Source organism: Cupressus sempervirens, chromosome 2, assembly GCF_028749045.1.
Source record: "Cupressus sempervirens isolate cs-2001-9-10 chromosome 2, ASM2874904v1, whole genome shotgun sequence".
Lineage (NCBI taxonomy): Eukaryota > Viridiplantae > Streptophyta > Pinopsida > Cupressales > Cupressaceae > Cupressus > Cupressus sempervirens.
Window position 1 is genome coordinate 683,429,329 of NC_143119.1, and position 23,062 is coordinate 683,452,390.

Sequence of the window (23,062 nt, forward strand, 5' to 3'; positions counted from 1 at the left end):
CAGTATAACCAACCAACTTGAAATTATTTGCTGTAGTATGTAAATATTGCAAATCCCTTGGTACCTTTCACATACCTTAGGATCCTCTTTCTTGGTTGCCAATGGGACTCCTTTGGTGTTTCCATAAATTTGGAAATCAAACTTACTGCATGCATTAGGTCTGGCCAAGTTGCAGTCAAATACATTAGACTTGCAACCATATTCTTGTATAGTGTTGGATCCACTCTCTTGCTAGAGTCTTCCTTGCTCAACTTCAGACCTACTGCTGTTGGTGTGGGGGTTGCCTTACTGTTCTGCATTTTAAATCTCTCCAAGATTTTCCCTGTATATTTTTCTTGAGAGATGAAGATGCCATCATGCATTTGTTTTACTTCTATGCCTAGAAAGTATTTCAAGATACCTAGGTCTGCCATTTCAAATTCACTTTTCATGGCCTCTTTAAACTCACCAATTAGAGCCTTATCATTACCAGTAAAAATCAAGTCATCTACATACAAGACAACAATCAATACATTACCATCTATTGCCTTGATGTAAAGAGTGGGCTCACCATTGCTTTTGTTAAAGCCATTGCTCATCAAATATGAGTCAATCCTATTGTACCATGCCCGTGGAGTTTTCTTGAGCCCATAAAGAGCTCTCTTCAATCTATATACTTTATGTTCTTCACTTGCAACTTCATAACCAGGTGGCTGCTCCACATACACTTCTTCTTTCAATACACCATTAAGGAAGGTAGACTTCACATCCATTTGAAATACCTTCCACTTGTGCTGAGCTGCAATTGCTATGACAACATGCACGGTTTCCATTCTTGCAATAGGGGCATAGGTCTCATCATAATTTCTTCCATACTATTGTTTGTAGCCCTTGACTACCAGCCTTGCCTTATGCCTATCAATATTTCCTTCAACATTGCATTTGGTCTTATAGACCCATTTCACTCCAATCACATGCTTCTTGGGAGACAAATCAGTTAGCTCCCATGTCTCATTCCTTTCTATGGCATCTATTTCCTCATCCATGTCATTACACCATTTCTTCTCCTTAATAGCTTCCTCAAAATATATTGGATCACTATGAGAAAATAATGCAAAATTAACACTCTCATCATAATCTTCATACCTTTCATCTTGGTATATCTCCCTAAGACTCTTGGTCTTTCTTGGTAATAGGGAGGAGAGTGGGATTAGAATCTTCATTGCTGTTGCTTTGCTGACTAGCTCGGTCTTCACTGGTACTTGGCACTGATACTCGATCATGCCTAGAGGAGCTCAACAATGTCTGAACCTGCTTATCTTTTCTTCTATTTGCTCCTTCTTCTTGCTATTCATCAGAATCCTCTTCACTTATAATTGGCACTTTTCTTGATGTTCTTGGTGACTCATCAGTTGAACCATACCAAGACTAATTTTCAAGAAATTCCACATCTCTTGAAAGTGTCATCTTGTTGTTCAATGGGTCATACAATCTGTATGCCTTTGATTCTGGGCTGTACCCTGTGAAGATGCACTTCACACCTTTATCATCAAATTTTTTCCTTTTCTCTTTAGGCACATGTGCATATGCAACACATCCAAACACCCTTAAGTGTTCAACTGTCCATCTTATTCGTGACCAAGCTTCATTGGAATTCTGTCATGGAATGCCTTTTTAGGACACCTATTAATTAAGTAAACTGTTGTTGCCATAGCGTCTCCCCAAAATTTAGTTGGGAGACCTTTCTCTTTCATCATGGTCCTTGCCATTTCAACAATGGTCTTGTTCTTTCTTTCAGCCACTCCATTCTGCTGTGGTGTATAACTAGCTATGAGCTCTTTCCTAATGCCATGTTTCTTACAAAAATTTACAAAAGAATTGGAGGTATACTCCCCCTCCTCTATCTAATCTTAGGACCTTGATATAATGTCCACATTCTCTTTCAGCCTGGGCTTTAAATTCTACAAATTTATCAAACGCTTTAGATTTATTCTTTAATAAATACACCCATGTCCTACGACTGAAATCATCAATGAATGTTATGAAATAAGCACTCCCCCCAATGGAAGTAACTTGCATAGGACCAACTAGGTCAGTATGCACTAACTCTAATGGATATCTAGCCCTCCTAGAATTTCTAGAATTAAAGGGAAGCCTATGTTGCTTACCCAAAATAAAAGCCTCACACTTGTCACATGAATTTCCTATACATGGCAAACCCTCTACCATTCTTTTATTTGACAACAAATTTAAACTAGCATAGCCAAGATGACCATACCTGAGGTTCCATAGCCATGAGGGGTCTTTAATCACACTTCTTAGAGCTGATTGTGTGGGAGGTGCAGCACAAGCTTGAGATGAGAAACATGTCTCAATCCTCAAGGGAAACATCCTATTCTTTGTCATTTGAACTGCTGCAAGTAAGTTCTTGCTCCCATCCTTTTCATGAATGACACACGTGTCATTCTCAATCAGCACTTTGTATCCATTTTGAATGAGCTAACCAATGCTCATCAAATTGTGCTTCATACCAAGGGCGAAATACACATTTTGTATTTCCCTTTTCTCACCTTTCTTGGTGCGGACCATAATAGATCCTTTTCCCACAACTGGTAGGGTTCCATTGTTACCCATTTTAATTTTAGATTTGAAACTCTTGTCAATGAATGAAAAAAAGGTTTCATTGCCACTCATGTGGTTGCTACATCCACTATCAAGGTACCAAGCCTCAGGGCTTCCTTCTTCACCAACATTACACATGATGAAGGCAGCAACATTGGGTCCACTTCCCATATTCACATCAACCACATTTGCTTGTCCTGACTGATCATTCTGCTTCTTCCAGCATTCATTTGTATAATGCCCATATTTATGATAGTAGTAGCATTCTACATTACTCTTATTTGAGTTGTAGTTTTTCTTACCTCCTCTTGAAGTATTTTGTGAGCTACTTGCTCCATCTGCTCTTCCTGAGCTTTCTGCTGCAGCATTTCTTTGTCCTTCATTTTCTTGATCTCTGCCTTTGGAGTTCCTGCCTGAGCCATTTCTACCTCTCCCCCTTCCTCTTGGATTTGTCTGAGCCTTAAATTCTTGCTCTTGGGAAGTAGAAGAAGTAGATCTATTGATCCTATGCTTATGGGTTTGAAGAGAACCCATCAACTCATCCATTGTCAAAATAGTGAGGTTTTTTGCCTCTTCTACGGTCATGACCAATGGTCATATTTATGAGGTAAACTCCTCAATATCTTTTCCACTATCCTCTGCTCTTGATAGTCTTATCCATTTGACTTCAATTGGTTAATCACATTAGAGGTCCTTGAACTGAAGTCTGCAACTGATTTATTTTCCTTCATCTGAAGGTTCTCAAACTCCCTCCTGATGTTCTGTAGCTTTACAGTATGGATTTTATCAGTCCCCTTGAAGTTTGTCTCAAAGATCTCCCATGCTTCCTTTGCATAATTTGCTACCACAATCTTTGGGAATATAGACTCTGTCATTGCTGCTTCAATAAGACTTAATGCCTTTGCATCTTTCCTCCTTGACTCTTTTAAATGAGTCTTTTGTGCATTTGTGAGAGCAGCATACTGAGATCAGTCACATCATTGAATACATTAACCAAAAATGCCCACAAATCATTTGCAACCATAATGGTTTTCATTTTCTTTGCAAATGTATCATAATTCTATCCATTAAATGATGGTGGCTACTGCCATATCTTTCCTGCATCTCCTGCCATGTCAAATATCCCAAGGAAAAACAAATGCCCTAACTCACTTTGGATGTGGGGCCTCAAGGCTTTGATACCATGTGAGAAATATAAATTAAAATTTAAACTCAATACTCACAACCCTAACCCTAAAAACTTTTCTCAACACTTAAAACTTGCTTAGCATATAAAGGTGTTGAGTGCCAATTTTACTCGGCACTTGATGATGCCGAATGGCAAGTTGCTCGGCACTTGAAGAAAAGTGCTCGACATAGGAGGGTGCCGAGTGCCAGATTTACTCGACACTTGCTCAGCACTTAAAGGTGCCAAGTGATAGACAATAGGTGCCAAGTGAACTCGGCATAGAGATGAGCTCGACAGAAAATGGCGAGTATGCCTGGCTCACAAAAGGAAATGTTTGGCAACAATAGATGTCGAGTGAGCTCGGCTCCAACTAAAGTTTATAACTTAGAAAATTCCAACATGAATGCATTCACCATTAAAACCAGAGAGCCAAAGCTTTAAGATTTCAACCAAACTTGTCAAATGCAATGAATAGAAGATGAAAAACAATGGATTAAGTATGCTGCTTGTTTTCTATTCAATCTTGCATTAAACTATTACAAAATCTAGGAGCATTCGGCTTCAACCAGAAAACCCTAAAATAACCTTAAATTGATAATACTTCAAACTTTAATAAACCTTTAAACCTGCAACTCTAATGGCTACATACAATGGTTCCTAGAGCAATCACTGCTTCAACAGGACAAATCCAAACAACAAACTTACAGAGTGAACAAGGAACCACGTGCAACTGCAGGCACAAACTTCCTTCCTTCTTCCTTCTCTGCTCAGCTCTGCAACTTCTCTCTAATTTGCTTGATCTCTTACTCGAATGAATGATAAAACATTCCTTTTTTCACATTCTTCCTTTCCCTCTCAACATTCAAATTCAAAATCTCACCTACTAAAATGAATGCCTGCCGTTCATGGATGCCTGCGGTGACTTGACAGGGTAGATGGGCATGGGGCTTGAGGACAACCTGCAGGCGTTGATGTTTGTTTCCAACAATATGCCACTTTTGATTTGTAAAGACACTGATCACAACAAAATATTATGGGGAAGATGAACATTAATATCCATCTCACGCAAGGGAGAGTTTTGAACTTCATTATTATGCTTGTCTGATGGAAAGTAGGGAGAGGAGACAGGATTTATATAGGAAAATAACATGCAAGAGAGTCATGTGAAGGTAGGCAGCTACACCTAGGAAGATATTATTTATTCATCTAGTAGGAGGAAACAAATATCTTCTCACTGGAATAGTATGGAGGTGGTATACTTGAAGAAAGTTTATACCCAAAAAAACATATCTGGTTATTATGCTTTGGCATGATAAGAATGCAATGAATGCCATTTGAAATTTTTGTACAACCATTACACTGAGGTTGACGAGTGTTTTGATTCCATCTTAGCTTGAGTGGACTTTTTTATGAGGTCTAGATTTTACCAGCACATTTTAAGCACTGTCTATTTAGGCCTCTACTTCATGTAGTCCTCCTTAATTCAACCCTTCTTAGTGTTTCATCGGAGTGTTCTATTCAATAGACTTTAGGCATGTTGGTCTTATATATTAAGTCTTGTTAAGTACAAGATTTCCATTTGTGCATTTTTGTACATGTTGTAGATTGGTAATCATAGTGGACATAAATAGTAATCAATTTTAATTTCTTAAAAGTGAAATGAATAGTAAAAAAGCTTTGGTTAGTAAAGAATTTTCTCTAGAAACTGCATACTGACATGTGAAAATGGAAAAGTACTGAAATATGGAATGGGAGCATTTGTTAAAAGCTATGATTTAAAAGCATTGAAATATGGAATTGGAATGTTTGTTAAAATATATGATTGAAAAGTATTGAAATATAGAATGAGAATGTTTGTTAAAATACATGATTGTTACTAATCTGTTTAAATAGGCAATTTTAAGTTACAAGATAGTGAACTCTGTATAGTTTAATTAGGACAGAAATGTATGGTGCATGAAGCTTCATAAAAATTAATTTAATTTAAGGTAAATAAGGTACAATGATTTCTTGTGTGTGAGAGGGAACATAATAAATTTGAGAAAATTTCAATATCCTAAAAAAATGGTAAAATGGTAAATATGTATGGATTTTTCAGTAGTAGACAACATGAATTTATGCATGTATTCATTTCCATAATAATTGAGTAATTAAACTTACACATATAAGAATGAAATACCTCTTGTATAATCTACCAAATTAGTTTTAGTACAACACACTCAAATTTTTAAGATTGTGAAGTTGTGAGTATTTACCCATCAAGAGATTCATGCATGGTTGAGAAAGGTAAAGCCGTAATGAATCATTCTATATTATTTACCTACAGCATTTTAAAAAACTTAGTAAGAGTGAAGAAACATTTGTAATTATATAGACTTTTAAAATTTAGGAGCCAATTTTTATTTTATGAAAAAATGGAGGGTAGTTTCTGTGGTTATATCCGTAATTTTATTGTTGGCTTGTGAGGACAGTGAACTTGGTGATAGTAGTTGTAGACGTGCTCCCTCCTTTTTCTTGGTTGTTGTATAATTATTAATTTCAATTTTACAGTATCTTTCAAAAGAAAAAGGTGGGCCAATTCGAAGGTTGTTAATATTTTTGACCTTTGATATTGTTGTAAATGTCAATCCTTGACTTTCTTTTCTTCCAATCTCTATTATTTCTTTATTTAATGTGAGTCCTTGAGATTTGTGTATTGTAATAGCTCTAGCCATAGTTAGTAGAATTTGTGTATGACTACCTCTAGTAATTGGAATGATGAGAACATTGTTTAAGTTTTGTGCATCTCATGGTCACCTGATGTAATTCTCAAAATTGACAAAAAAATATTTTGGTAGATCTGGAGGAAATGAATTTGTTTCATAAATAATAGATTTATCTTGTCCCAATGACCCATTTACAAGTCCAGTTTGTATCAATAAGTTTGTTGTTAACATTATTTGTTGGCCTATGCATAGGAGTACCTCTTGTTGAAGTTATTCATGATGAATTTGTTCATTTGATTTTCATGTAAAAAATCTAGTTGTACTATGAACAACTAGGAGGTTCAATTGTTTTAGCATTTTTCTATTATGCATGTTTTCCAAGTCATTGGTTACAAATAGATGTGTGGATTTATCAAAGTCTACATTTTGATTTTAGCTTAATTTTTTTTGTGTGTTTGAGTGATGAGCATGTCTGAGTCATCTTTTAGTAATACAATGTTTCTTATATTATGTAGCATTCTACGAAATTATCTTTGGGAGACACTTTGTCCTTGTTAGTAGAAAATTGTATCCAATGTGATTTCTATATTGAATGTGTGCCACAACATTAGGGATGTTGAGTGTGAGACATAAATTGGCTTATCCATAACTGGTGGAAGATGTCTTAAGTCACCTATAAGAAAGATTGAGATTCTACCAAATAGTTCATGCTTATTTTGAAGAAATGCCTCACATAAACAATTGTCAAATTTTAATAGTATTTTTGGTCCTAAGAAGCTCATTTTGCCAACTAGAATGTATTTGACATGTTTTACATCTTCTTGGAGAGTTGTTAATGACTGGCCTTGTAAGGGATCTATACCTTTGATTGGAATCCAAAGACGTGTGGATCTTTGTTACTTGTATATTATATTTAATAATACCTATAGGAGCTAGTGGTAGCAATGACTCTTCTTTTTTCCACACTTGTGTTAATGCTTTGTCTAATATAGTGAATCAATTATGATTTGCCTATACCAGCTGTACCTTGGATAATCATGAAGAATGTGTCATTTGGAATTGGTTTGTATGATGTTTAATGATGATAGCTAATGTAAATTATTATTTTTGGCCTATCTTGAACTTTGGATATGTTGTTTGTGCATGTGATATTATGTAATTTGTCTATAATTTTCCTCTTGAGATGAAGGTTGTAGCTGATCATTTAGTTCTTGGAAAATTTTGAGATTTTATGAGTAATTAATGTCAATGTCTCTTTTAAATAGCACATCAAGCTCATTAATGTTAAAATGATTGGAGGTAGCCATTTGGAATAATAACTCCCATTCTTATATCTTTGATTCATGTTGATTGTGAAGATAATCATTATCACTATCATCTGCTCACTATGTTGTGGATATCTTTTGAGCTCGATTAATGTGCCAAGGTGAGTAATTGTTTGACTGTAGTGATTTCCAATATCTTCTATAATGCCAGTGTTTATTGTGATATGTCAAAATGGTTTGTATGGTAAGACTTCAATCAAGAAAAATATTTCAAAAATATTTTTGAATAGAGGGTAGACATTGACAATTGTTTTTGTTTTCCTCTATTGTCATTTGATTTTTCATATGTTTTGATGAGTACATTTGGGATATTTGAATGAGTGACAAAGAATCTAGTTCAAGAGGTTGTTTAGCATAGGAGCGGATATAAGTAGTGCTCAATTCTTCTTCATTTTCTAAATTTATGATTCAATGTATGATTTTTTTGCTAACACTCAAAGAGTTAAAGTTTTGACTATGAATTACAGGGGTCAATTTTTGTAGCATATGGCATGTCTCTTGTGCACTAATATCACAATTTGTAATGAATCCCATCATGAATTTTTGATATGTAATTAGAGCATTTTCATTGGATTCATTTGTATAAGCTTTTAAAAAAAAATGGTAGCATATGTCTCTTATTTTTTCTTGATCTTTGATGGAGTTCTTCATTCCCATCACTTTAAATTGATATCTCATTTATGCCAAGGTTGATTAATGAATATCCCTAATTTCTTGTATAATATACTCTCAAATACTTCCAATTAGTATAGGAGAGGAATGCTTAATTCTATCTCATATCATTGTTTAATTAATCTTTTATTAGAGATTTTTGTAAGGTATATTTCTCACATATTCTAGGAGGATCTTTTAGTGTGTAGGAGATTTGAGCCATAAATCTAGAAGGTTGGTGTGTAGGGGAAATTTTGAATTAAGGAGACTAACCCTAAGTTCATAGATAATGACACACACCTCAAAAGGATGGAGTCCAAGGAAAAAATTTCTTTCATATCAACCCACAAAGATGTAAAATCTTAGTATGTTAATGCAATCCAAGGGATAAAATAGAATCAACAAAAGCCAAGATCTAATGATTATGAAGGTAGGAAAAAGAAAGCCAATCATTCTTGAGATTTAAACTAGTAGCTTCTAGATCTATGCAAGATATACAATGTATGTTGGAAATCTAATAGGAAAATTAAGATGCTAAGAGAGCAGGGGGGGGGGAGGAGGTGAATTAGGATATTTAAAACTTTCACCACTTCAAACATGAATCTCATTCATAATTCACCACATACATCTCTGCCTTAAATTTAAACATTAGCATGCAATATCTTATATCAACATGTAATATCAGATCTAACATCTAATAACATGAATAATAGACATAAGAAATGATCAACACATGACACCTGACATGGTAATATAGAAACCCTCCAAGGTGAAGGTAAAATTGGGGTAGGGATGACACCCAAAAAATATTCACTATTATAGAAATAAAATGTGTCTATTAGGGCTGCAAAGTTTGGTCACTTATGATGATCTACCCTATGAGGGGTTTTTCCTATTAAGAGCTTACATGACTATTAAGTTTGCTTTGATTAAGGGATTTTACATCACAATAAAGTGAGTACTTTGTTAGGAGATTTATAATAGGCTTGTTAGGACCAGTTTGTTAAGAGATTCACCTGATTCACTAGATAGAATGAAATTAGTACCATGATCCTTCGGTTTGCATTTAATTCTTGATGAAATATCTTCTTTTTTGTTGAGTTTTCATTTTACATGATTCTTAATGATAGGAATCCTTTTGAACACCTCTCTTGAAAAATCTGCCTAGGATCAACTCCAAGGTTTAGGGTGATCTTGTGACCTACTGGAATCCGCTTAGTTGAAGATAAATGTATTTGTTCATAGGGAGGTCTTTGCTTGTTCAAACCAATTTTGGATAAGATAACAATTTGCTTTCCATTTCAAAATTAACCACAAAAAGAAATATGTTTTTGGTATTTTCTATTTTTAAATGAATACAATCTAATAATGCAACTATATGATCCTAATTTAACCATGGGTAAGTAAAGAAAATAACAAAGATAAGGTAACAAGAAGTTCAAGAAAATGACTTGAAAAGTAAATCCCTAATAGACATAAGCTACATAAATAACATGTATGCGATTCAAGCATTTGAAAAGATCAGTAGGTAACCAATGAAAATAGGAGCAATGCTTCCTTAATTCCACTGATGCAATCATTGATGAGAATTTAGTAATCGTAAGATGTTTCCCTTTTCATTAGATCAAAAGGCCATGGAAAGTGTGCTCATGCAAGACAAAAAGCTATGTAGGAACAATAGGGTGATCTCTTCTTGAACTAAGTACATCAATAGAATTTGTAAACCCATAGAAAACACCAAAATTAAAAGATCACTCAATCAAAACAATGCAATAAAAATATTGGCTCCATTACATTCCATGAACATACATTTACAAAATATAACACACTCAGGGAAGAATAACCACACTCCAAATGAAAGCACCAATAGCATATATTATTGCATCAAAATAACGGTCTAGAATACATATTACATTCCTAAATTTATAAGAAATCTTCTACTCGATTTGTGTTGATAGTGAGAGATCTCTTTATGGAAACATATGCTTCTAAACTAATAAAACAAATCTATTTATGTACAAATTGACTCTCTAACTAGTGCTAAGTAGGATCCATCCTTATTTATATCATTAAATGGATGCATGAGCTTTTACATGTCTTAAAACAAAGAAAGAATGAGAAAATAAGAAGAAGAAAGGCATTAGATGACCTATGAGTCTTTGGAGATGAAAAAAATAGAAACTCAATGTTCACTGGATGTTTGTAGTAGTTAAACTACTATCATAATGCATTTCCAGTGCATGGAAAGCTCTAAATTTAGAACTAGTAGTTAACTGTTGACACACCACTGACTTCTTCAAAAAAAATTGGTGCACCTCAGAAGAAGTGCACCTCGAAAGAGGTACACCTAGCACACCTAGCACACCTACACACTTGTCCACCTCGAAAGCTTGCAAGGTGCTCAATTTGCCAAAAAATCAAAGTTCTTAGTTTTGGAAATGGTTTCTAGGTTTTTCTCAAACAAAGTCTAGGAGCACTCTATTGTACTTATTTTTCCCTTTTTTGATGATTTATGCCCTCTTTATATCTAAAGATTTTCATATATTTGAACTCCTACTTCTTCTATTTGAAATTCCAAGGCACCTGTGTCGAATCTTGTCATTAATAATTGCATAAGATGAGAAACTTGTTCTATTTCATATGTCCAACCTTTGTATCTTTGATCTTTAGTGCAAATTGTCCAATCATTCCCAATTAGAGACCAAGTGATCTAAATTATCTAGAATGATCAAATGTTTGAAACTTTTCATATATATATTTTTAACAAGATTTTCTAGGCATTTTAATTGGTTTTTTCAAAGGCCTTTTGCTCAAAATTTCAAATTGAAACTTTCATCAATCCCTAAAAATGGGTAGCCAAAGACTCTCTATTTTAGGAACTAAAATTAGATTTTAGTTATTTTTTCCAATGGTGTAAATGGTTTTGAATTCTAAGCTCTAGGTCAAAAGTTATTACCTTGACAACTTGAGAATGCCTTTTCATCTACAAAAAGAAGCAAACATTAGTTATCTCATGTTAGAAGACCCAAACGAGGACTCCCTAGGACTCAAATTGACAAAATTAGGTCAACATTAGTCAAAATAGATAATTTCCCCCCAATAAAGCTAGTTTTTGCATACCAACACACCTAGAGCACCTTGGAAGGTGCACCAGTGTGCTAATTTACTTCACAAAATTTGACAAAGTGTGCAGTTATGCACTAGCACACATGCCCACCTTGACAAGGTGTACATGGCATACATTTGTGCAACTGCACACATGTGCATCTACATACTTTGTGCAAATGAGAGAGGGGCATGGGGGTGCACACCCTTGGGAGATGCACACTTGTGCATGTGCACAGGTGCACATCTCCAAAGGAGTAAAGTGTGCACTTATAGATATAGTGCACCTGCACACCTTGGATGGGTACACATGTGCACTAGGTGTTCTAGTGCACCCTTTAGTACTAAAAATAACCCTTTAACACTAAAATTCTCCAATTCTGACCTCTAGGTTTCTTAGTTAGAGGACCAAGGCTTGACCTAGACTCCAGGTGGAGTTCCCAAAATAACCCAAGCCCTAAACTAGCAGTCTAGGAGACAAAAAGTTTACTAGGATTTCCCTATTTCTAGGATAAATGGGGCATGCATTATGAAACCACAACATCTTTCCAATATTCACTCACCTCAATGTGAAAATTCATTCCTTTTTCTACTTGACCTTTCTATTTTTTTGATTGGCTAATCACATAACATAGGGATTAATAATCTATAATTATACACATAATTACCTCTATCATTGACTCCTCAATCATATAAACACACTTCCAACTTGACAAAATGGTTTACATTTGAGTTTGTGTCATGCCAAACTCAAAAAAATCAAACTATGTTACTCAAATCATATAGATTTGGCACTTGGCTCTACTTGTTCTAACATGTTTTCCCTTGGCATGAACTACACTCAACTATTATCAATCTTACCTTCTAGATGATTTGGTTCATCTTGCCTCCTGAATAACTCGACATCTACTAAAATGCCTAGTCATTCTTATGTGTGTTCAACAACTATATATGCCTCAAAACCAACTAAAATTATTCACTTTTCTACTAAATAACTCAGCTTGTATAGTGGCTCAGTCGCAGTGATGACTGACCAACATTGCCTAGTTAAGGAATAAGTGTTTTTCACTAACTGACAATACTATGATTACCTTTAGGGTCAACAATATCTCCCTTTGACATTAGTGGAAAAAATACTTATGATTATAAAAAATGCTCATAAATTTCAAAAATTCAAAATATAACTCCCCCATTTGGATATACTCCATACCTTGGATCAATAACTATATACATGATTCTATTCCTCAGTATACAAAGTTTTCCTCTTCTTCTAATCTGATCTCTATATATTTCCCCCTTATTCTTGTCATGATTTCCTTCATATTGTAAGTTGGAGTTTGGGAATTAAACCATACTTAGTCATAAATGGTTTATGCCATTGCAAGATGATATCCATTGTGGTATCTAAATTATTCTTTAGTGTCTCAAGAATATGACACCCAATTTGTAATCTTGTTTCTAAATCTACCATATTGTCTGCAATGGATAAATTCTAATTGCTTTGAATCAGATCATTGGTAGTTTTCAAGTGTCTTTGCATGACCTCCAAATGAGGTGTCAACAAAGATTGAATTGTTATGATCGCTACCTTGATTTTTCCTTCTTCCTATAGCAACTCAGATTTCTTGCCTTGTGAAAATCTCAATTTAGAAAAATGAATTGAACTTGAACTTGCATCCAATTTTAGTGTGTATCTACTCTATTTTAAATCAACATCAATCTTATCCATATGATTTCTGATTTCTTTTGTAAATGAAATAATATAACATAGTTTCATAAATAATGTATTTACATTTTGTACAATCTTTTCAAAATCATTTACAAGGGAAGAAAGTTCAACCTGTCTAACTGCAATCGCTATTTCAACTTTCTCCATAACCTTATTCTCAAACTTTCTCTCTAACCTCTACATAAGATTTTCTCTTGTACAAATGTCAGGGTCATTCAACTTTTCCACAATCTGAACCATCTATTCAATGATTAGGGCATGTTCATTCAGATTCTCAACATCAAAAAATTTCAAGAAATATCTCCTTGATCTCATGCAGTACCTAATTTTTTTGATATTCTCTCCTCATTTCCTCTTTTTTGGTCTTCCTTGCAAACAACTCAGTCAATGTTTTCAAGTGATCGAGAGTCAAAATTTTTGTATCCTAATTAGGGATCTCAATCCCTTTGTCTAAGGTAATAGGCTTACCCTGAATTCTCATTGGAGATTTCTTTTTATTTTTCTTTATCCTCTTCCCCTTTGAATTTGGGGTGGTGGAGCTTGGCATAGTCAACTATAGAATTTAGTTTGTATACTTATGCTCTATCTAGGTGTCTCTATGGTTTTTATATACTCCACAATTGTTGCTTGACTATTAACAATAGTAGTCACTTGCTGCTCAAGTGCATCCTCCTTTTCCTTTTCATCATGTGTAGTGAGTTCACTAATAGAACTTGGTTGTCTAGCCTCTTTTTCTCTCTCAATCTGAGGTCTTGAGGAACTTGATTTCTCACTTGTAGTGGACTGATCCACTTGATCATTCTAGCTCTTTTCATGCTTCTCCTCAATGGTAACATTTCCCTCACTAGTATCATTCTTCTATTCAGTCATTTGGACATTTGTTTCTTCATTGATTGAAAAATCTTGTTGCTCAACCTGACCTTCCCCTTGGCCTTGTTCTTTACTAACTGTAAAAATGAGAACCATAGGAATAATAGTTGTAGTTTGTACCTATTGTGTGGCATCTTGTGCACCAATCTTTGGATAGTATTTTACTTGCTTAATCATAAGATTGGGGCCCAAAAACTTATCATGAGGTGGCATTGATACTGACTCAGTGTGTATAGGGTCTTCACTTTACTTCTTTTTCTTATTTGTTACTATCCCTTCATGAGTATGTGCAGGATCATGGCATACCAAGAAGTGGTGATCTAAAAAATATGTAGTTCTGAATGCTTCAAAGCATTTCAAAATCTACTCCACCTTTTTTCCCACCATCTTGATACCAAACCAAAAATTTAATACCTTTATAAGTCCTATTATATCTTTGGATACCAACCCCACATGGTCAACTTTAAAAATGACCCAAAAATGTGTTTTTGGCCTATTCTTGTGTATTTTTCACTTCAAACATGTAGCTGATGACTTTTTTCGCACAAATTTGATGAAATGAAAAGAGTTTCTTTTATAATGTTCTTATCTTTCCATAAATATAAGGTTTTTCAAATTACAAGTTTAGTAAGTAATTATTACTTATTTTCTAATCGAGTTATGTATAAAGTGTTGATTGACACACTGATTGAAAAACAATTGTAACTTTCAAATGGTACAACATTTTTTAATCCAAAAGATGAATCACATTCTATGCTTCTTCTGATATATAAGGGAAAAAAGAAAAATTAAATTTTGCAAGGTTTTGAATTAGTTAAGGTGGTCAGACATGAGAGTTTTTTATTCCAAATATATTATAGTAGAAAATTCATAGTTAATTATTTATTTAGAATAAAAATACAAAAAAATATGTCACATCTGGATATGAGTCTAATTCTTATATCTATAATATTTTGAAAAAATATTATCAATTTATTTTGATTAAGGTGGTTAGACATACTTCTACTTCTTATTTTTGCCTTGAAAATTTTGTACCATTGCATTAAAATTTGAATTTTTGACCAATTAATTTCTATTTTTTTCAAATAAGACCTAGTGCTTTAGAAAATAAATTCTATTTCCTAGAGATTCTTTTCTCTCAAATTTTTTATATAAAGTTTATAAAAAGTTGAAATTTGCACGTCAAGTTGACATAACCCTAATTTGCTAATTTTTTATTGCCACTTAAGAGCATAGTTTGGTTGACCACGATCCTGCACATGTACCCTCACTTAACACATTTTTGTTAGGGATATTCTTTAGTTCATCATCAATAACCACTATCTCAGTCTACCCTTCACTCAGTTGTGCAAAATTATTGAATGTATGAACAAGATTATCTTAACCATCATCAATATCTTTAGTGTTGTTGAACTCCACATGTTCTTGTTTAACCTTTTCTTCCTCATTCTTTTATTCATCATTAAGATCAATCCATATATCTTTTTCCATATCATTTTTCTTTCCTCTACAAAAGGTTTAATTTTTCTCTTCAAAATTAGGAAAGTCGGGCTCCTCTTAGGTAAAAATCTATTATTGAACTCTTTTATAGATTTAGCAAATTATTTCTTATTCAACTTAGGCATGATTTGGGCAAGTGTACCCTCTCTGATTTGACTCTCAATTATCACTACCTATTTCCATTTTCCATCTATTATACCATAGAGCTCATTGGTTATCATGATCCGCAACTCTAATGGTCATGTATACTTAAAATTAGCCATCATATATATCATTGTCTCTTCCAGTTTGTTCTTATCTTTGTTACACAATTTATCAAACTTAATAAAATGAAATCTTGACAATCTTTCACTGCCTTTGATATTTTCACATACCTCATCAATTTTCTTGGGATTCTCATGCACAACCACTCCAAATTGGCTTGTATCTTAAAATTATGTTTTTTCCTCATCATCATCTTCTCTTTCAACTATAAGCCTTCTCCTTGGCTTCTTTACTATTTCACTTGGCTCGACCCCTTTAGGATTAACCTTCCTCTTTGTTGCACTCCTTACTTCAATAGGTTTTATCATTTTTACTACTCCCTTCTTTTTGTGGCTTGACAACTGTAGTAGAAGTTTGCTTAGTTCATTATCTTGTCACGCTTTGTGTTTCAAGGGTAGCTTAGACTCATTCTTCTTGCCTTTTCTTATCTGTGGATTGACCACAACTATCTCTTTTCCTTTATCCTCAAACTCTTCTTCTTCTTGACCTCCTCCTTTTGCATCTCCTTTTTCTTCTTCTTCATTACTAGACATGTCCTCTCCTTTTCCTTCCGTGATCTATAGGGATGCCTCCTGATCAACACCTTCACCCAAAACTTTTTCTAGATTCTTGATCATCCCTTTTATCTTCCTATTCAACTTAGGAACCTTTGTTTCCATCATGATCTTAACCTTTTTAGTTTCATATGTTCCAAATGGATTGACTTCTTTATCTATTGGTTCATCCAAAAATGTTGTGATTTTTGCAATTGCTTCATCAATTTTGATTTCAAATCCTAGTTTCTTTAGCCATGTAATTCTAGGTATGTCCACTTGGATTTAGATATGATCTCTATCTACCCAAAAAATAATGCTTTCATAGTACTTATTAACCAAAGACTTAGGGACCTAAGATGTTTCCTTCATATTATGCTTAGATTCATCAAAGTATACATCCATAAAAGTCTCAAAATCATCTCCAAACCTATTGATGAATTGATTGGTTTGTTTCATGACCAACTTCTTCTTACTCCAAGTTACATTTCCTTTAGTAGGGAAATCATTTTGCATGTAGAAAAATATATAAATCAACAAAGAACCAAACATACACATAGTATTCTTATCCTTCCTGATACTTTTTAGATTTTCTTCCAATTGTTGCAATTGAAGCTCAACTAGGTTGTATGAATGAACTTTCTTCACATTTTTCAAAGCAACATCAACCAAAATGCATGGAACACTATCTGGTCTTCTAGATTGATATAATTTGTGGTTAAAAGCACAAACCTACATCACCCTTTTGTAAAGGAAAAGGCTAACAAAAGTATAACTATTCACCTTCAATGATATAAAACTGGTATTATTAGTTAGAATTTGAAAATGAAGTAAACTAATTAAATATGTAGAAATGGATGAAGTTCAGGAATAAATTTTTTAATAATTGGGTAAGTGCAAGAAGTTGGGTCTCACTTTTGGGCAAAAAGTGGAAGTGTTTTTCCTATTTTTGAAATTTGCTATAAATTGATGTCAAAATTGATGCATTTAGAGATTGAATATAAAAAACCTTCAGAAATGAAAATTGTAGTGTTTGGAATCTACTTTTTGAATATGTAATTTATTTGTGTATCCATATGATAGATTTTTTTGGTATGGATCTTTGAAAACCACTTTTTAAAAATGTCTATTTCAGGACCATACCACACTCATGTACATACACCATAATTTGACACAAATAAATAATTTTTAAAAAAATCCTTTTAAATGATGTTACCTAATACACCAAATATTGATAATAATATTTTTCCTTAAATTTTTATTGAATAATTTTTAATTGGCTAAAAAGGTAAATTTTAAAACTTCTCATGTACGGACACCATAATTTGATCAAAATTTCACTTTTTTCAAAAATTCCCTTTCTTAAAACTTCAAAAGAATTGAACCTAGATTGATGACATATACATTAATTTAATAAAAATCATAAAATAAAAAGTTATTAAAGTTTTAGTGAATGTCACTATTTTACACTTAGGTACCCCCTTTGATTAAAAAATAATACAAAAATAGTAAATAAAATCATAACACTATAAAATTTATATTTCTGAAATCAGGATAGTGAGAGCTCTAATGGTCTTTTCTTTCATAAAAAAATTGATCGAGAATATCCTCTAAAAATTATGGCAAGACATGAATTTGTGAGTTCAATGCTTTAGGCAAATCTTGAGAGGTCAAGGCATAGGCTTGGTCTCACCAAGCCTATCCTGATCTACAATTCAAGGTAGGAAAAAAAAATCCCACTCCATGTTGTAAGAAACGGGTACTCATTATTTGAAATTCAAAAAATGGGTACCCATTTTGAAAAATTAACAGCATCATTCAAAATCCCTTCAATTTTTTTTTTTAAAAATAATTTTTAGAAATGGGTACCCATTATTTAAAATTAAAAAATGGGTACCTGATTTAAAAAAAAGGGTACCCAAGTACCCATTTTTTTAATTTTAAAAAATGGGTACCCGTTTCTAAAAAACTCAAATTTTTTATTTTTTCAAAAACGGGTTCCTAATTTTAAAGAAAACAGGTGCCCATTTTTTAAATTTAGGATCGCGTACTCGAGCCGAAAATGGGTGCCCATTTTTAAAAATTGGGTACCCATTTCATAAGAGGTCTCATTCTACAGAGTTGATTTCTGTGGAATTGTGACCCAACTTTGTACATTCACCCAATCATTTGAAATAAGAATTAATATATTTTCCCAATTTTTATAGCTTATTTTTTAGTAGCTGAAAAATGCTAAAAATTAGGGGTTTAGTTCCCACCACAAAATAATATGCAAATAAACTTATTTCTATTTGAAATCAGACTATGTTATAGATAACATATATAGCTAGAACAATAAAAAATAAAAAATGGATTTAGTCCTATATTTTCTCTTTCTAATGATTCAAATTTCATCTCACCTGAAATCAATACTTTTCATCTCCAACCACATTTTTCAAAACAAATCTATTCTAACAAGAAGAAAAATCAAACATTCTCAAAGAGGACTCCCTTCTCTAGAATGCCATATAATTTTAATTTTTTTTAATGTGATTTATTATTATTTTTCTTTCTCAATCGAGTGTTAAAATACTCGCTTGTAGAATTTTTTAATTACAATTTACTATATCTAATTAAAACACTATTAACTCTATATAAGAATATTCTTGATTTTGAGCTCTATAAAATTGTGTTTATATATTACTAAAAAAATATCATAAAAAATGGTAAGACTTATTACAACATCAGCTTTTTGAAATAATTTTATTTCTTTAGTAATTGGATACAAACTAGTATAAAACATGCATTTAATAGACATTTCTAATTGGAAAAGTGTCAGATCATATATAACTTAGCTATAATGAATTTATCTAGATCATATGTTTAAAGAGAATAGACTTTTAGATAGAAATACTCAAATTCTGTCATTTTGATAAGTCATCCTGAAAGGTGACACAACTTTGTACTTTTACCCTTGTGAGCTATTACCCTCATAACAAAGTTTGTCTCGGTGTCCTGAATAGTAGATATTGTCATACCAAACTTATTCCACATAGCCAATGTATTAGCCTCAATCACATATTTTCTTTGGCATCTGATGCTAGTTACTTTATCAATGGTAGGGTAACTAGCCACTTGTTGTATAATCTTCTTTGTGATTTTCACTAGTCCACCCTCAAGCCATAACTTTATTTCATGTACATGACTTAAGACAATATTTATCCACTCAACCTTAATTTTTTTTGGGAAATCTAGGGCATGGGTTAGTTTAGCCTTGATAACATTTTTGTGTTCATCCTTCAACTTCCAATCAATGCATAACCTATCATGTGAATTTCTTAAATAAACAATCACTTATCTCACCAAACTTACATGTGTAACATGGCCTAACATCATGAATCAATATAACCCTATGTGGGATGGATAACATTGTACTTGATGCATCACCCTTCAATGCAATCTGAGGATAAGCTTTGAACTTTGGTGGTTTTACAGGTTCATTACAAATGTATTACATATCACCAACATTCAATGTCTCACCCTTTTTGATTGTAGGACTTTATGTCATTTCTACATTTGGGGTTTCAAAATTGAACTCTACTTCTCTCAGTGATAACTCAACTTTCAAATCTCTATAATTATTAATGACACACTATAGAATCTTGACATAAATCACTTAGCTTCACTCTCAATTTTATCTAACTCCTCTTTGCAATAGAATCTCGAATGCAAGGTATTCAATATGGTCAAAAAAGTTCATTATAAGGGTCAACAATTTATTTTTTATGGCCTCTTAAATGCTTCATACATATAGTGGGTGTATGACATCTATCTCGACTTTCACTATGAAACTCAAAAAACACACTTTGCACTTCCTTTAACTAATCTAGTACCACAACTCAATCCATACTAACAATCACACTTGGTCACTTAACACATTCATCCTTCAATACTAACACTTGGCCATCTCGAACATATCAACTTAGTTCTGCACATTACTTGGTTCTAGCTTCAAATTTGTCCTTATAAAACTAACAATATGCAGATTTGGACTTTTTCACTTACAATGTTAGGAATTGATGTACGATTTAGCAAATTAGAATACAGTTCCATACATATTGCTTTGCTTAGATTTAGGTGGGGGAATCGCCTAATCCATTGGATTGGGTGATCACAACTTCACCATTTACACTTCTTTCTCTTTTAGTTTTCTTTTTCCATGTTTGATTCATTTGGGTTGTCACTTATGTACCATTAATCTTTGTCTTTCCATTGTTCTCTTTATTATTTATTACTAGTGCTCAATTCATGTAGTTTCTACATTAGGTGACTGACATTCTGACAATTAAAATATACTTGTTCAAAATTCCTCCAATTTCTTGATCTTCCTCAAAGATGTATCCTTGCACTCTTTTCTACAATGTTTCCATACTTTCCACAAAATTCACTATTGACTCAAGTATTGTAATACTAATTTATAGTATTGCCGTGCCTAGTTTCTTTATCTTGATCTTTAGGTGTCCAGCTGTTCTTTTCTTTAGATCTATAGTCTTGTGCCTTACGGCCATACTTCTAACATGTGTAACAATAATCTTCAAATTTAGATGTAGCTTGTCTCTTACTAGTCTTTGATCTACATTCATGTGTTTGATGTCCATGCTTGTTACAATTGAAACAATTACCATTGAATTTAGCCTTAGGATAAGACTTACAATTTTTTTGTTGCAAATGTTTGGTGTATGACCTAGTTTTCCATAGTGATAGTAGGTAGGCTTCTTGTTCCTATCATTTCTTTACTCTTCATGATTTGATGAATCTCCTTGCTTGGTAGATGATATGAACTCAATATAAACTAGCCTAGTAGTGTCATGAGTTCTTCTTTATGCTTGCATCTATTCATCAAGTAGTCTTATGGCCTGCTTGGGTTTGTTCATTCTCTCAATGGTTTTCTTATCCCCTCTTAGTTCATTTTTCAGTTGATTATTCTCAAATATCATATTTGCAATTTCTTCCACCTTCTTATAAATCTCATGATTGACACTTAATAATGGATTGACCATGTCAAATTGATCGTGAGTTAGCCTATGTACCTCATTGATTCTCTCTCAAGACTTGTAGCCACTTGTCTTTTATCTTCTTCAACATTTTTCTTTTGTTCAATAACTTCACATAGTCTTACTAATTGTATTTCATGTTCTCTTTTTAGTGCTCTTACTTCTTCATTCAAAATGTTATTATTACCCAATAGATCTTCTATTGTTACATTAGTTTCACTAAAATTTCCTTCATCAGTTAGGTCCTCAATGCTTTCTTTTATGTATTGTGTGTGATTTTTTTCTGAATTGTCACCTACTTCCTTCTCTCTAGGTATTTCTTCAGTTCCTCCTATGTAGCCTTGAGTTTCTCGAATGCAATCTATAAATCAATCTTTTGACTCTCAATAACCTTTCCCAACTTGTAGGCTTCCATCTCCAAGATCTTTGACTCTCAAGTGGTTAGAATTTCTTCCTTAGAGAACTTAGCTTTGATACCAATTGTGTTACAAATGTAAATGGCAGAATACTTGACTTGTTAATTAGAGATCAAATGATGTATATATACAAAGAGAAGAGTTGAATAGAATAGAAACATTCTATTCTAGACTACACCTAAGTATTATAAATATTCTAATATTTACATAGATACAATAAGATACAATAGTGAGAATTAAAAAGAAACATAAAGATTATTCTAATACCCCCCCTTAATGCTCAATCTATTTACTACACCAATAGATCCCCTAAATTCAACAAACTTGCCAAGATGAAGGGTTTTTGTAAAAATATTTGCTGGTTGCTCTGAGGTATGGACATAGAGTAATTGAATAGATCCATCTTCTACTAACTATCAGATGTAATGGCATTGAAGCTCTATGTGCTTGGTTCATTCATGAAACACTAGGTTCTTGGAAAGTTTGAGTACTCCCTGATTGTCTGAAAACAAACAAGTCAGACCTACTTGAGGAATATGCATATTTGCAAGCATCTAACAGAGCCAAATTGCTTGACAAGCTACCTTGATAGCTCCTCTATATTCTACTTTTGTAGAGGAGAGTGTTTGTGCCTATTTCTTCTTATTGGTCTAGGTAACTATTGTAGATTTGATACTGAACACATAGCCAGAAGTAGAATTCTTGTCATCAACTAAACTGACCCAATTAGAATTGGTGAATCCATTAAGTTGAGGAGTAGCACTCCTTGTGTAAAGAAGACCATAATCTAAAGTATTGTGTACATCACACAACACACATTTTTCTGCAATCCAATGATCAGTCTTTAGGTTCATCATGAACTGTGAGATGTAGTTGACTGGAAAAGTAAGATTAGGTCTAGTAGTAGTAAGGTAGATGAGACTACCTACTAGTTTCCTAAAGAGTGTTTCATAATCTGACTAATGGATAGAGGATTATGTTTCATGCTAGGAACATAACATACATTGAGGAACATAAGTCTTCTTCCTCCAAACCAAATCTGAACATTGCCCTTGCTGACAAAATTGTATTCTTCACTAGCTCCAAGTATTACTAAGTTAGTATAGTAAGTGAATTCAACAAACCAATCATGCCTATGAGTGAAATGTTGGGAGGCACTAGA

The 23,062-nt window shown here is 33.2% G+C and overlaps 1 pseudogene; it reads right to left on the reverse strand.

The window, feature by feature from the left end:
• Positions 1-4,858, reverse strand: part of LOC149575209 (expansin-like A1) — a 35,482-nt pseudogene extending 30,624 nt beyond the window's left edge.
• Between the last annotated feature and the right edge of the window lie 18,204 nt (positions 4,859-23,062).